The sequence below is a fragment of the Gossypium hirsutum genome, chromosome A06, assembly GCF_007990345.1.
Source record: "Gossypium hirsutum isolate 1008001.06 chromosome A06, Gossypium_hirsutum_v2.1, whole genome shotgun sequence".
NCBI lineage: Eukaryota > Viridiplantae > Streptophyta > Magnoliopsida > Malvales > Malvaceae > Gossypium > Gossypium hirsutum.
In genome coordinates this window covers 108,949,589-108,959,861 of record NC_053429.1, presented here as the reverse complement: position 1 = coordinate 108,959,861, position 10,273 = coordinate 108,949,589, and positions in this window count along the sequence as shown.

Genomic DNA, 10,273 nt, shown 5'->3' with positions numbered 1-10,273 from the left:
AAATCATTAACACTCCACATTATACATTTCAAGTCTAAATTCCACCCCAATTCCAAATGACCATTTTGCCCCTAACATTTCACATTTTTACGATTTAGTCCTTAGGCTCGTATAATGAAACACATGCAATTTCTATCTTACCCAAGCCTAGCCGAACATTTTTCTCTCTTATGGCAGCCTACATTTTCCATTATTTTCACATTTCTATGTCACATTTTACAACTTTTGTGAAAAGGTCCATTTTGGGGTTTTTCATGAAAATCACCTAGGAAAATATGTTTAACACACATCCTGTAATGTCCCCACGCCCGAGACCGTCGTCGGAGTCGAGTATGAGGTGTTACTAAGCTTAATTTAACATATTTAGAACTTTGGATTATTTATTTCTACATTCACAGCTTTTAAGCTACTTGCATCACAGTCACAAGAAAAATCATATCTCGAGTTACGAAACTCGAAATCAAGATCCGTAAATTTTCCCTAAATCTAGACTCATATACCTATCTACTAATTTTTTTCTAGAATTTTTGGTTGGGCCAATTAGTACAGTTTATTAGTTAAATTTACCCATGTTTCAGGACTTGACTGGTCTGACCTCTGTTTACCACGAACCACATTTCTCTCTGTAAAAAATCCATATGACTATGAGGTTTGTTTCTAATGAAACTAGACTCAATAAGGATTCTGAGAATATAAAATAAACTACCTAATTATATCTTTACAATTTATGGTGAATTTCTAAAGTTGGAACAGGGGATTCAGAAACTGCTATGACCCTGTTTCACTAAAATTCAAATATCTTGTAACATATAATTCCTTTACCTGTTTTATTTGTTTCATGTGAAACTAGACATAATAAGCTTCAATTTGCTATGTATTCCATCACCAAGTTCAATTTCTATGATTTTTAGTAAATTTTTAAACTCGCGTCAGTGTTGCTGCAGTATTCTGTTTATGGCAAATTTCATCCCTTTTATGAGTTTTTATGCACTAAGTATCTTAATAATTTTCCTTAACATCAAATATAATCTAAACTAAATATTTTCATAATTTATCATTATCAAGCATTTTCTCAACCATTCCATCACCATACCATAAGATCATTTACACAAAAAAAAGTATATTGCTATACATGCCATACTTAAATTTACAAGCCATTACCAAAAGTCTTCCGGATAGTTGACTGAGCCTTCGACCTATCCCGACTCCTGAGCTGGCTTGTCCAAAACTACAATGAGTAAGAAGGAGGGAGTAAGCATAAATGCTTAGTAAGTTCATATGCAAATAATAAGCAACATAACAAACAGTCATACCAATCAACATTAGCATGTATCACTAAAACACATATCACATTTTTAATCATTTTTCATCATCTTATTACCTTATCGTGGTTGTATCAATACTCAACCCGAGGGTTAAATACATACCTGTCCAAAATAACCATTTCACATCACTCACCAATACTTCTCTTTACATCTCGAATATTCCTCCATTGAGTAGAACTTTACCCGTTGAATACATCGGAATATAATTCGGATACATGGATAACTTGCACATAAGTGCCATATATGCAATCAAGCAATCATGTAACCTGCCCATAAGCGAATTCGGACTCAACTCAACGAGCTCAGGCGTTCGCATCCATAAGTGAACTCGGACTCAACTCAACGAGTTCGGATGCCTAGTTACATCTCACGAACTCGGACTCAACTCAACGAGTTCGGACATTCGCATCCATAAGTGAACTCGGACTCAACTCAACGAGTTCGGATGCTCAATCATCCTAGTGACATGTCACTTGTATCCTAATCTATTCCTAAGGTTCAAACGAGATTTTTCCTCGAACACTTATCCTTGCCGTCTTCCGTAGAATGCCGAAATCAATACTCGGTAACAATTATATTTAACAAGTAGTTCACATAATTTACATATTATTTGAAATTAACCACAAAGCATACATTTCATAATAAAATTCAGCATAACATATAATTAACATCAATAACTTAAAAATAACCATTATGATACATTATTTACACATGAACTTACCTTGGTACCAAAATACAAAGATTTTGCAATTTAGTCCACAATCTTTTCTTTTCCTCGATTGAGGTCGATTCCACGTCTTTCTTGATCTAAAATAGCACATTTAGCTTATTTAATACTCACATTATCAAATTAATCCTTAACTCAAATTTTGGCAAAATTACAATTTTACCCCTAAACTTTTGCATATTTACATTTTTGCCCCTAGGCTCGGGATTAAAATTTATTCCTTATTCTTATGTTTTACAACATGCTGATCACTTTTATCTTCTATGGCAACATCAAATTCTCACTCTAACATGTACTTGTGACTATTAGGTATTTTTACCGATTAAGCCCTTTTACTCGTTTTTGCTTAAAATCGAGTAGTACAAGTTGTCTAACATAATTTAAAACTTAATATTCTATCATAAAACATCAAAATACACAAATTTCACCTATGGCTATTTTTCCAAATATAAACCCTAGGTTAAATTATTGCTAACATAAGCTTTATCGAGTTACCGGGATCTCAAAATCGTAAAAATCATTAAAAACGGGGCTTAGAATCACTTACTATGGAGCTTGGAAGCTTGAAACAAACCCTAGCTATGGAGAACCCTTGAAATTTCGGCCTAATGAAGAAGATGGACAAAAATTGGCTTTTAATTTTGTTTTTAATTCATTTTAATAACTAAATGACCAAAATACCCTTACTACTAAACTTTCCAAAAATTCCTTCCATGTCCTAATTTTGTCCATGAACTTAAAATTGGTCAAATTGCTATTTAAGACCTCCTCATTAATATTCCAAAACAATTTCATACTAAAAACTTCTAGAATGCAAGTTTTGCAACTTATTCGATTTAGTCCCTACTTTCAATTTAAGCAGTTTAGGCATAGAATTTCATCACGAAATTTTCACATAATCATGCAATCATATCATAAACCTAAAAATAATTATAAAATAATTATTTCTATCTCAGATTTATGGTCACGAAACCACTATTCTGATTAGGCCCTAATTCGGGATATTACAACTCTCCCCCCTTTAAGGATTTTCGTCCTCGAAAATCTTACCGGTAAACAGATGTGGGTATTGATTTCTCATAGTTTCTTCGGATTCCCATGTAGCTTCTTCTACTCCATGCCTTTGCCACAACACCTTCACAAGTGCAACATTTTTATTCCTTAGTTGTTTGACCTCTCGAGCTAAAATCTTAATCGGTTCTTCTTCGTAGGTCATATCTGGTTGTAGTTCAATTTCTGTCGGTGAAACTACATGTGAAGGATCCGAACGATACCGACGTAACATAGATACGTGGAACACATCATGAATCTTCTCTAATTCAGGTGGTAATGCTAGCCGATATGCTACCGGTCCAACTTTTTCAATTACTTCATACGGCCCAACAAAACGCGGACTTAATTTGCCCTTCCGTCCAAATCTAAGGACTTTCTTCCACGGAGTCACCTTTAAAAATACTTTATCACCAACTTGAAATTCAATGTCCTTTCGCTTTAGGTCTGCATAAGATTTCTGTCTATCTGAAGCAGCTTTCAAACAATCTCGAATTATCTTCACTTTTTCTTCAGTTTCTTTTATTAGATCAACTCCATAAATCTGATTTTCCTTGAGTTCAGTCCAATACAATGGCGTTCGACACTTACGACCATATAATGCTTCATAAGGTGCCATTTTCAATCTCGTCTGATAACTATTATTGTAAGCAAATTCCACCAACGGTAAGTATCTTTCCTAACTTCCTTGAAATTCCAATACACAACATCTAAGCATATCTTCAAGAATCTGAATTATTCTTTCTGATTGTCCATCAGTTTGTGGATGAAAAGCAGTACTGAAATTTAACTTCGTACCTAACGCGTCTTGCAACTTTTGCCAAAACCGCGAGGTAAACCTTGCATCTCTATCTGAAATAATCGATAATGGTATTCCGTGTAATCTAACAATTTCTCTAATATACAGTTCAGCCAACTTGTTAAGAGAATAATCCGTACGTACTAGGATAAAATGAGCCAACTTAGTTAATCTGTCAACTATTACCCAGATGGCATCTTTCTTTCCCGGAGTCAATGGCAATCCTGAAACAAAATCCATAGTAATCCGATCCCATTTCCATTCAGGAACCATAATAGGCTGGAGTAATCCTGAAGGTACTTGGTGTTCAGCTTTCACCTGTTGACAAATTAAGCATTTGGACACAAACTCTGATATATCTTTTTTCATTCCATTCCACCAATACATTTTCTTCAAGTCATTATACATTTTCGTACTACCCGGATGAATCGAGAAATAACCACTATGTGCTTCCTGTAGGATCTTTTGAATCAATTCCTCATTCTTTGGTACACAAATCCGATCTTTAAACATTAAGCACCCATCAGAACCAATTCTGAAATCTGATCCCGTATCAGCTTCACACTGTTTTCTTTTGGCTAGCAAATCTTGATCATTTTTCTGAGTTTCAGAAATCTCTTGTAAAAACATCGGTCTTGCTCTTAACTCTGCTAGAATCGAACCGTCATCTGACATTTTCAACTGAGTGTTCATAACTCTCAAAGAAAACAACAACTTTCTACTTAAAGCATCGGCAACCACATTCACTTTTCCCGGATGATAATCAATAACAAGCTCATAATCTTTCAATAACTCCAACCATCTTCGCTGTCTCAAATTCAAGTCTTTTTGTGACATCAAGTATTTAAGACTTTTGTGATCGGTATATACTCGGCACTTTTCACCATACAAATAATGTCGCCAAATCTTCAAAGCAAACACCACTGCAGCCAATTCCAAATCGTGAGTAGGATAATTCCTCTCATGAGGTTTTAACTGCCTCGAAGCATAAGCCACCACTTTTCCTTCTTGCATGAGTACACACCCCAAACCATTTAGAGAAGCATCACTATACACCACAAATTCTTTACCTAATTCGGGTTGTACCAACACTGGTGCTTCAGTTAATAACTTTTTCAATTCTTCAAAACTCTGTTGACATTCTTCCGTCCATTCAAATTTAACATCCTTTCGGAGTAGTCTAGTCATAGGAGCAGCAATTATAGAAAATCCATTTACAAACCGCCGATAATACCCAGCTAGCCCCAAGAAACTTCTAACTTCAGTTACGTTTTTCGGTGGTTTCCAATCAACAATGGCTGAAATTTTACTAGGATCAACCCGTATACCATCACCTGAAACAATATGACCCAAAAATCCAACTTTCCGGAGCTAAAATTCACTTTTACTAAACTTAGCATACAGCTGCTTATCTCTCAAAGTTTGCAAAACTATCCTCAAATGCTCAGCATGCTCTGTCTCATCTTTTGAATAAATTAAAATATCATCTATAAACACCACAACAAATCTGTCCATGTATGGCTGAAATATGCGATTCATTAAATCCATAAACACAGCAGGAGCATTTGTCAACCCGAATGGCATAACTAAAAATTCATAATGACCGTACCTTGTTCTAAAAGCAGTTTTAGGCACATCCGACTCCTTTACCCGCAGTTGGTAATACCCAGATCTCAAGTCAATCTTTGAAAACCATGTCGCTCCTTTTAGCTGATTAAACAAATCATCAATTCTTGGCAACGGATACTTGTTTTTGATTGTCACCTTGTTTAACTGCCGATAATCAACACACAACCTCATAGAACCATCCTTCTTTTTCACAAATAACACGGGAGCACCCCAAGGTGAAAAACTCGGTCTCACAAAACCTTTATCAGTCAACTCTTGCAACTGCGACTTTAATTCCTTCAACTCTACTGGTGCCATTCTATACGGAGCAATCGAAATTGGAGCTATTCCCGGTATGAAATTAATACCAAATTCTACTTTCCTGACTGGAGGCAAACCTGGCAATTCTTCTGGAAATACGTCTGAAAATTCACACACAACCGGCACTGATTCAACTTTCTTTTCAACTTCTTTTGTATTAATTACATACGCCAAATAAGCTTCATAACCCTTTCTCAGATATCTTTGAGCCGACATTGAAGAAATCACACTAGGCAATGCCTCTGATTTATCTGATTCAACCCGCAGAGTTTCACCATTTTCACACTTTAATTCTATAACCTTTTCTTTGCAATTTATTTTAGCATCATGCAATGTCAACCAATCCATACCCAAAATAACATCAAACTCATCAAACGGCAACAACATCAAGTCGGCCGAAAAGTAATGATCCCGAATCATTAAAGGACATTTCTTACATACTTTATCAACAGTCACACATTTGCCTAACGGATTCGACACTCTAATCATAAATTCTGTGTTCTCAACAGGTATATTCATACTAGACACCAATTTCATGCACACATATGAATGAGTAGAACCGGGATCAATCAAACCAATAACATTAACATTATAGAGAGAAAATGTACCATTAATCACATCAGGTGAGGAAGCATCTTCACGCGCTTTAATAGCATAAGTTCTAACCGGTGCATCCCTGGCTACATTCTTACTGCTTGTTTCACTTCCAACTTTTCTCGGATACCTTCCCTCGAGTCTGCACCACTAGCTTTACATTCTAAAATTTTTCTTTCTCAGCTCTCTCTGGGCAGTCTCTAATAAAATGATCTGGAGAACCACATCGAAAACATTCACTTGCTCTGCACGGACCAAAATGATTTCTACCACATCGCTGGCACTCGGGTTTAACAAATCTCGAGTTCCCTACACTGGCTGCAGAAGTATTCTGAGATTTAGGACCCACATTTGCTTCTTATAATTCCCATATGATTGTCCAGCTGAAGCTTGGGAACGAGGATTCATACTCCTTGACTTTCTAGGTTGTTGTGAAATGAACTACTCATCGGTCTTTTCTTCCAATTTCTAGTCTCAGCCTCTACCTTTTTCTTTTCTTTAAGTAGTTCTTCAGCCTTGCAAGCTCGATCAACCAGTACTACCATTTCTTTTAGTTCAAGGATCCCGACAAATACTTTAATGTCTTCGTTGAGCCCGTCTTCAAATCGTCGGCACATCTTGGCTTCTGTAGGAACATATTCCCTGGCATACTTACTCAATCGAACAAACTCTCTTTCATATTCTGAGACTGTCATATTACCTTGCTTCAGCTCAAGAAACTCTTTACATTTCTGATCAATAAACCTTTCACTAATATATTTCTTCCGAAACTCTTCTTGAAAGAATTCCCAGGTTACCCTCTCTTTCGGTACCACCGAAATCAAAGTCTTCCACCAATTATAGGCTGAATCTCTCAACAAAGATGTAGCACATTTCAAATATTCTTCAGGTGTACAAGATAATTCATCAAATACCCGGATAGAATTTTCAAGCCAGAACTCTGCTTTCTCTGCATCATCATCAATATTTGCTCTAAATTCTTCAGCCCCTTGTTTACGAATTCTGTCAACGGGGTTCTGTGAAATTTATCATATCCATACCTTGAGGCATCGGGGTACAGGTTGAGGAATTGGGGGAGGTGGGGGAGGTGTACATTTGGGTTCGTACGAACGAACTCAGAGTACCATGCACTCATCATTTGGAGAAAGGCTTCCCGATCCCTTTCTCCTCCTCCCTGACCAACAGTAGGAGGTGGGTTTCAGTCGGCGCTGCCCCTTCAGCCGGAGCTGGTGCATTACTCTCTACTTCATCTGCCACAGCTGGATCGGGATCCATTTACTATATAAAAATCATTTAAAAAGGTCAGAAGTTGTCACACTATCAGAATTCATACATATGGCATGTATAGCAAAATCCGTACATACAACACGTAGTCCGAGAACTGACTAAACCTGCTCTGATACCACTAAATGTAACGCCCCCACGCCCGAGACCGTCGCCGGAGTCGAGTATGAGGTGTTACTAAGCTTAATTTAACATATTTAGAACTTTGGATTATTTATTTCTACATTCACAGCTTTTAAGCTACTTGCATCACAGTCACAAGAAAAATCATATCTCGAGTTACGAAACTGAAAATAAAGATCCGTAAATTTTCCCTAAATCTAGACTCATATAACTATCTACTAATTTTTTTCTAGAATTTTTGGTTGGGCCAATTAGTACAGTTTATTAGTTAAATTTACCCATGTTTCAGGACTAGACTGGTCTGACCTCTGTTTACTACGAACCACATTTCTCTATGTAAAAAATCCATATGACTATGAGGTTTGTTTCTAATGAAACTAGACTCAATAAGGATTCTGAGAATACAAAATAAACTACCTAATTATATCTTTACAATTTATGGTGAATTTCTAAAGTTAGAACAGGGGATTCAGAAATTGCTATGACCCTGTTTCACTAAAATTCAAATATCTTGTAACATATAATTCCTTTACCTGTTTCATTTGTTTCATGTAAAACTAGACATAATAAGCTTCAATTTGATATGTATTCCATCACCAAGTTCAATTTCTATGATTTTTAATAAATTTTAAACTCGCGTCAGTGTTGCTGCAGTATTTTGTTTATGGCAAATTTCATCCCTTTATGAGTTTTTATGCACTAAGTATCTTAATAATTTTCCTTAACATCAAATATAATCTAAACTAAATATTTTCATAATTTATCATTATCAAGAATTTCCTCAACCATTCCATCACCATACCATAAGATCATTTACACAAAAAAAAAGTATATTGCTATACATGCCATACTTAGATTTACAAGCCATTACCAAAAGTCTTCCGGATAGTGTGACTGAGCCTTCGACCTATCCCGACTCCTGAGCTGGCTTGTCCAAAACTACAATGAGTAAGAAGGAGGGAGTAAGCATAAATGCTTAGTAAGTTCATATGCAAATAATAAGTAACATAACAAACAGTCATACCAATCAACATTAGCATGTATCACTAAAACACATATCACATTTTTAATCATTTTTCATCATCTTATTACCTTATCGTGGTTGTATCAATACTCAACCCGAGGGTTAAATACATACCTGTCCAAATAACCATTTCACATCACTCACCAATACTTCTCTTACATCTCGAATATTCCTCCATTGAGTAGAACTTTACCCGTTGAACACATCGGAATATAATTCGGATACATGGATAACTTGCACATAAGTGCCATATATGCAATCAAGCAATCATGTAACCCGCCCATAAGCGAACTCGGACTCAACTCAACGAGCTCAGGCGTTCGCATCCATAAGTGAACTCGGACTCAACTCAACGAGTTCGGATGCCTAGTTACATCTCACGAACTCGGACTCAACTCAACGAGTTCGGACATTCGCATCCATAAGTGAACTCGGACTCAACTGAACGAGTTCGGATGCTCAATCATCCTAGTGACATGTCACTTGTATCCTAATCTATTCCTAAGGTTCAAACGGGATTTTTCCTCGAACACTTATCCTTGCCGTCTTCCGTAGAATGCCGAAATCAATACTCGGTAACAATTATATTTAACAAGTAGTTCACATAATTTACATATTATTTGAAATTAACCACAAAGCATACATTTCATAATAAAATTCAGCATAAATATAATTAACATCAATAACTTAAAAATAACCATTATGATACATATTTACACATGAACTTACCTTGGTACCAAAATACAAAGATTTGCAATTTAGTCCACAATCTTTTCTTTTCCTCGATTGAGGTCGATTCCACGTCTTTCTTGATCTAAATAACACATTTAGCTTATTTAATACTCACATTATCAAATTAATCCTTAACTCAAATTTTGGCAAATTACAATTTTACCCTAACTTTTGCATATTTACATTTTTGCCCTAGGCTCGGATTAAATTTATTCCTTATTCTTATGTTTTAACATGCTGATCACTTTTCTCTTCTATGGCAACATCATTCTCACTCTAACATTGTTGTACTTTGGTATTTTTACGATTAGCCTTTTCTCGTTTTTTTAAATCGGTTAATTGTTACTATTTAAACTTTTTTTCATAACATCAATACACAATTTCACCATGGTATTTTCATTAACCTAGTTAATTATTGCTAAATAACTATCGAGTACCAGGATCTCAAAATCGTAAAAATCATTAAAACGGGGCTTGGAATCACTTACTATGGAGCTTGGAAGCTTGAAACAAACCCTAGCTATGGAGAACCTTGAAATTTAATGAAGAAGATGGACAAAATTGGCTTTTAATTTTGTTTTAATTCATTTTAATAACTAAATGACCAAAATACACTTACTACTAAACTTTCCAAAATTTCTTCCATGTCCTAATTTGTCCATGAACTTAAATGGTCAAATTGCATT